Below are 6,000 nucleotides of genomic sequence, written 5' to 3'. Positions count from 1 at the left end.
TCATCTCTTGGATGTCTACATCACCTTTATCAACTTGATGTGCTATGGCACACTCTGTATTTTCTTAGAAAGAACTTGTACCATTTTCTTTCTGTCCTAGTCACCTTAGACTTCCTCAGCAACTTCAGCTTATTAATCGGCAACTCTCATCTTTGCCTCTGCACATGAGCTTTCATTAAGTCCTGGCCATTCAACTTCATCATCTGATCTTTTAAGAGCTAAAAGGCACAGATGGGCCTTTATTCTTTCTCCTCTTGTAGCCTCACACTACCCTTTCCTTCAGGCTTTCTTACTAGGGGAAAATTTGCTTCGTTTTCAGAAGGCAGGCTAAGGTTGTGTCTCCCAGGAGCACAATGCACTCTCCAACATGTCATACGCTTTGTAGATAGCCCATGAGCAACCTGTGTGCATATGCTTGCCCGTGACCAAATGACCCTTCAAGCGTTTGTCTGAAAAGAGGATATACTGTTCTCTTTGATCCTCAGGGCTGCCCCCAAGTGCTCTGCAAAGTAAAGGCCACTCAAATGAAGACTTACCCAAGCTGAAGTGGGGAACAGAACCCAGAACTGCTAAGCCCTGACTATAACACTGTCCTTCTACTCAAAGACCAGGAATCTAAAAAGAGCTAAACATTAAATATTATTACTATACCATCAGTCTCAAGAAAGAGTGTCTTTGGCCCACTGGAAGAAGGAAGTCACAGAGTCACAAAATCATTTTAGTTGGTAGAGACCCTTCAAGACCATTGAGTCCAACCATGACCTAACTCTGGCATTAAACCATGTCCGTAAGAACCTGATCGCTGTGTCTGTTCAACCCCTCCAGGGATGGTGACTCCACTACTGCCCTGGGCAGCCTGTTCCAATGCCTGGCAGCCCTTTAGGGAATAAATTGTTCCCAAGATCCAACCTCAGCTTCCGCTGGCACTTGAGGGCGTTTCCTCTCGTCCTGTCACTTGTAACTTGGGACAAGAGTCATTACCATGTCTAGGACATGACCTTCAGGCTTATAATGGTTCCTCAGAGGGTCTAACCCAGCTTGGGTCCACATCTTGCTGTAGGCCCAGCTGCTCTTTCAGAGCCCCTCTGTAATGCACCAGCATTTTTCACAAAGCCCTTCAGCTGTGTCAGACCTGAAGGCAGATACATGATCAGAGGGAAATATGTCACTCTAAATGCTGGTATCATTGCTCATTGCTGAGGTTTGGATAGCTAGCAACCATGTTGGATTGCCTTCTGGTAGCCAGAAGATCTTGAAACCTGGTTTGTCAGAAGTGGCAAGATGAAACAAGTGGCTCTCTTGGTTCATCTGTGAGTTTACCTTATATGTTAGCTAAGGCTCAGGAAACTCTTCCCTTTCAGGCAGGAGTCCAAAGGCTAAATATTGAGCACACCTGCCACGTCCTGCCTCCATTCAGCCTATCAAATAGTCTACTTTTCAACTACCCCAGTTTCTAATGGGACACCAAAAAGTCTTTTTCAGTCCAAATCCTAGATGTGATACACAAAAAGTAACAATTTTTCTGTGTGTTTTATGCTTTTTTTTAAACTCAGAACATGCAGGACAATTAACTTTCCTTTTGGTTTCAGGGATTCAGGGACTAAAGTGTCATGGCCCCAGCTTCTATGAATGCTTTTAAACCTTTGGAAAGCAACTAATGCATTTTGTTTCCAGGTCATTCTTTGGTAAAAATTCACAGATAAACTATGGGGTCTGTGAGTGTTGCTCTGCTTTAAATCTGATGCTTGGCAGTTTTGTTGGCTAACCCCCATTTTTGCAGGGAAAGAGAGCTGGTGCACAGTCATTCCCACCTCACCTTCTCTGTCCTTCAGGATTTACAGGCTTTACCATTTTGTCTTTGTCTGGCTTCCCCCATGACACAGTTGAAGTTCAGATTCATGCTTTCTGAAACCAAACGGAATTTGGTATTTGCTTAAAAACACAAAGATCAACAGCATTAGAGAGTAAAATCCTTTGTGTGTCTCTGAAAGAGGCATGGCAGGGACAGCAACAGCTCACCTCACAGCTTGTGCCAAGATTCTGGCAGGTGCCAAACAGATAAAAACACATGTTTACTAACAACTGCATTGGATAAAAAAAGATGTCTCAGAGGCCACTGGAAAATTAGATGCAAGACCCTGAGCTTAATGGAAGGACTCCTACTCCTTTGGTACAGCCTGTGGGTCATACCAACTATGGCAGATACATCGGGCATTTTTGCTCCTTTCATGAGAGTCTGCGAAGCCTAGGAAATAAGCAAAAGAAATTCTAAAACAGTGACCTGCAAATTGCTGAGCAACCTAAAATCTAGCAATTTAAAATAATTGCTAAGGAAAACGCTGAGCTAACTAGCATGAGCAGAGCACCATTCCAACAGAGCCACACCACCTGCTTCCACCAGCAGCTCAGATCTCTCTGAACCACACTACGCTGGGCCATAAAGGGGGACAGGACTCATTGCTCAGCTTGGGCAATCCATCTAAACGGAGATGGTGATGCACAAAATGAGTCAGCCTCTGAGGACGCCTGTTCCTCTCTCCTGACTGCAGATGGAGCCACAGTTAATTAGCTCAGGGTTTAGACATCTAACTTTTAGGTGCCTAAGTTTGGGCACAGGAATTCTCTTCCCATACGCGTCTCAAGTTAAAGGTTTAGGCTCAGCCTCTTAAAAGCACTCGCAGGCATTACACTGCTGAAGACTTTGTCATCCCTGAGCTGCAAGTCTGCACTCTCAACTCTTCTCTTTTTCAGTGGCAATTTCATGGCTCATCAGAGTGGTGCAGGCTGGGGCCAAGCTCACAGAGGGAGGTAATGTATGGTTAATCACACCATTAATTTAGATTATTTTAGGCATTTTATTTTTGTTCCTACCATCAATGCTTCAAATCACACCTCTCTCCCTGGGCACCTAAGTCAAATGTCTGCAGTGAGATGGTAAGAATATCCCTGAGGTCACTACTGCTCACCTTAGGAGACTGGCAGGGACACAGCTCCAGATCTGGTGACACTTTCAGCCGAGTACAGAGAACATAGTGATCAAAAATTCCTCTCAGTAAAACAGTTTCCCATTTATCAAAGGCTGGGACACCGCCACTGCAGAGCAGAGCTTGGAGGACAAGTCGATATGCTGATACGAGAACAAGTGTGGCAGAACTGGCAGGCACGGCGAGCTGCGAGGATGAAACCATGCTGGTTTTGGTTATATTAAGAGGTTGCTTGCTTGTTTACGGTCATTTTCTGCTGCTGCTGCCATGGCTTATCTTGACTGTGCCTTCTGGAGCTTTGTAGAGCCCACTACAAACAAAGTACTGCTTAACAACCAAAGACAGAAGCACTGAAATGATCCCCCGAATTGACATGGCAGATAGAGCACAGATGCTTCAGCTATGACCTTCCTAACCACGAGAGAGTCAATAGGTAGTGACAACGGCTGCAGCGACAATGGCTGCAGTAAGCAGGTGGCAAAACTTCAGACTAAAGCTCAGCATCAGCTCCACTGCAGATGTGGTGCCTCTCTCACCAACACTGCCTCATTCCAACGGCTGGGAAAGGAAATACTGGAAGCTGGCAAGACTCTTCCAATGAACTCTTGTTCATTAGTTTTCCCCAAAAGAATGTGAACTCTTTCTACTCTTTTCCCCAAAGAATGAACTATCTTCTTGAGCTGATATGTCCTCTTTTTTTTCTTCATCTTGACTCACCCAGCTTTATGAGCAAGTGCCACATGATGAAAAATGCCTCATCGCAAAGCACGATGGTGATATCAAATGTGTAACATATGCAATACAGTCAGCTTATGAATAACCCAAAGGCTGAAATTTATTTGCATGATATCGTGAAATAAAATCCAGGGGTAAAGCTGTTGAAAACTCTGAGCCTGGACAGTCTTTTGAGAGCAAAGTTCCATGGAGAACTGTAAATATCCATCCTTTGCCATTCTAATATTACTGCTAATTTGTCACCTTATACCCTTCCTTTTGTCTCCTTTATCCTGAATCTTAGATCCATTACTGAAATGGGAAATCAATTCAACAAGCCTAAAAATGGGACTGTGTACAGGATGACAATACTGACTCACTTATTCTCTGAATATTCTTCTATCAAATCCACAAAAAACTCCTACATGCTGTCTATCAAAGCACAAATGATTAAATGCATGTTGTTCTTCTCCTGCTCCTCTTCAGTCTGTGTCTATCCTTCTCTCCTAATGTACAGGGTGGATCCATACACACATTTACGTAGCTGAGTGCTGGCCCACGTTACAAACTGCTGGGATATGCCAGACTACAAATATAACTGTTACTTAACTGTCACCGGCTGCTGAGGTAAGGAAAGCAATTCAAGGAACAGGAATTCTGTACCTGTAAATAAATGCTGGTTAATGACAATAGGCCTGAAACCTATTGAACCTCTGCTCCTCTTGCTGGAATGTCCTAGGCTTCCTTACCAGCAAGGAGAAACAGAGCAGAACTGCCTCCTCACAGTAAAAGAGAAGTTCAGCATGTTTCATGTGCTGCTTGGAATATACCTGATTAAAAATCAGGGCTGAAGCACAAATGTGAAACCAGTTTTGAGATACACATCCCAATATCTGCCTAAATGACTTCTCTGGGGTTACGGTGTGTGCTAGAGAGTTAAGAGATTGAGAAATACCCAGATGCAATACAGGGATGGAGGACTTTGACAGAAGCAGAGACCTCAAAAGAAACAGCATTTTGTTTTTCCTGCACAAATTCTTAAATTTTACCATGTAAGAGGACATCCAAGTATCTAAATAGAGACATTAAAAATCTGACTGGATGTGGTCCTGAGCAATCTGCTGTAGCTGGTGGTGCTTTGGGGCTGGACGAGCCCACATCCAGACCTCCCTTCCAACCTCATCCACCCTGAAACACAAATGTGGCAGACAGATTATCTTTCTGAGAACAACTGATATAGCTGGGGATCAAAAAAAATAGCAGAGAAGCTTTTAGGCACGTAAGCTCCACAGGTGTAATGACAGATATCCTCTCTGCCTACAAACCTCTGTGCCTGGAAAATGACAGCTGCAACACAGACCTAAGAAGCAGCATGATGGCAGCTCTGGAGAGGATTGCAGAAACACGCCCTGACAGTGTTACCTTAGGTAATGCCACGTAGGAGTCTATCACCACAGCATGAGATCCACTAAGATATTTAATCATATTACAGGTAGCCATCTACGTAGTTTTCAGGACCTGTGATGGGGTGAAGTAGCAGACTCTTGTAGCATATTTAAAATCACCCCACATCCTCAAGGATTTTGCACTGTAGTAAGCCTGCTGCTCTTGCCAGATCGGGAGAACCGGGGAGACCCAGTACTACACCACAGAAGTCAGCCTTGTGTGCATGAATAATAACTATTCTTCCTTGCAGCTCTGCCTATTCATGCCATGCCCACGTCAGTCACGGTTCTGTTAGCACTGACATGTCATTACAAGAATTTCCATGGGTACGACTCAAAGGTATCCAGGTGAAGGGCAGCACTGAAGATTACCAGCTATGGGATGTGCTTCCAGCAGAAGCACTGGTTTTGCTGAACCTCCTGACCCATGTCAAACACAGGATACGCTCATACGGGTCTGTCAGAGTTGGGCAAGTTACCTTGAATTTACCTGATGGGTATCTCACACAGCCACTGAGGACAGACAGATGTCTCTGACACACTCCCTCTGAACCCAAATTCTTGCTGCCATGGGGCATGCACTCCAAACAACCCTCAACCCAGCAGCAGCTGGGCCATCACACTAGCTTTTCCCCCACGGTGTGGCTCAAAGCTGGCACTGAGGGTTTTCTAAATCCATGATTATGTTAAAGACTTTCAAACTCTGCCTCGTCCTAACAGGCACACGTGCTCTACCACCCATGGTATGCACCACAGGCTGGCTGGCAATCTATTTTTCCAGTGTGTGGGAGGCCCACGCCTCTCTGCCATCTGCCACCATTAATTTTTCGTTGCTTCTGAAAACAACCTGAAAATAA

Source organism: Patagioenas fasciata, chromosome 15 (genome assembly GCF_037038585.1).
Source record: "Patagioenas fasciata isolate bPatFas1 chromosome 15, bPatFas1.hap1, whole genome shotgun sequence".
Lineage (NCBI taxonomy): Eukaryota > Metazoa > Chordata > Aves > Columbiformes > Columbidae > Patagioenas > Patagioenas fasciata.
Note: the sequence above shows the minus strand (reverse complement) of the source record.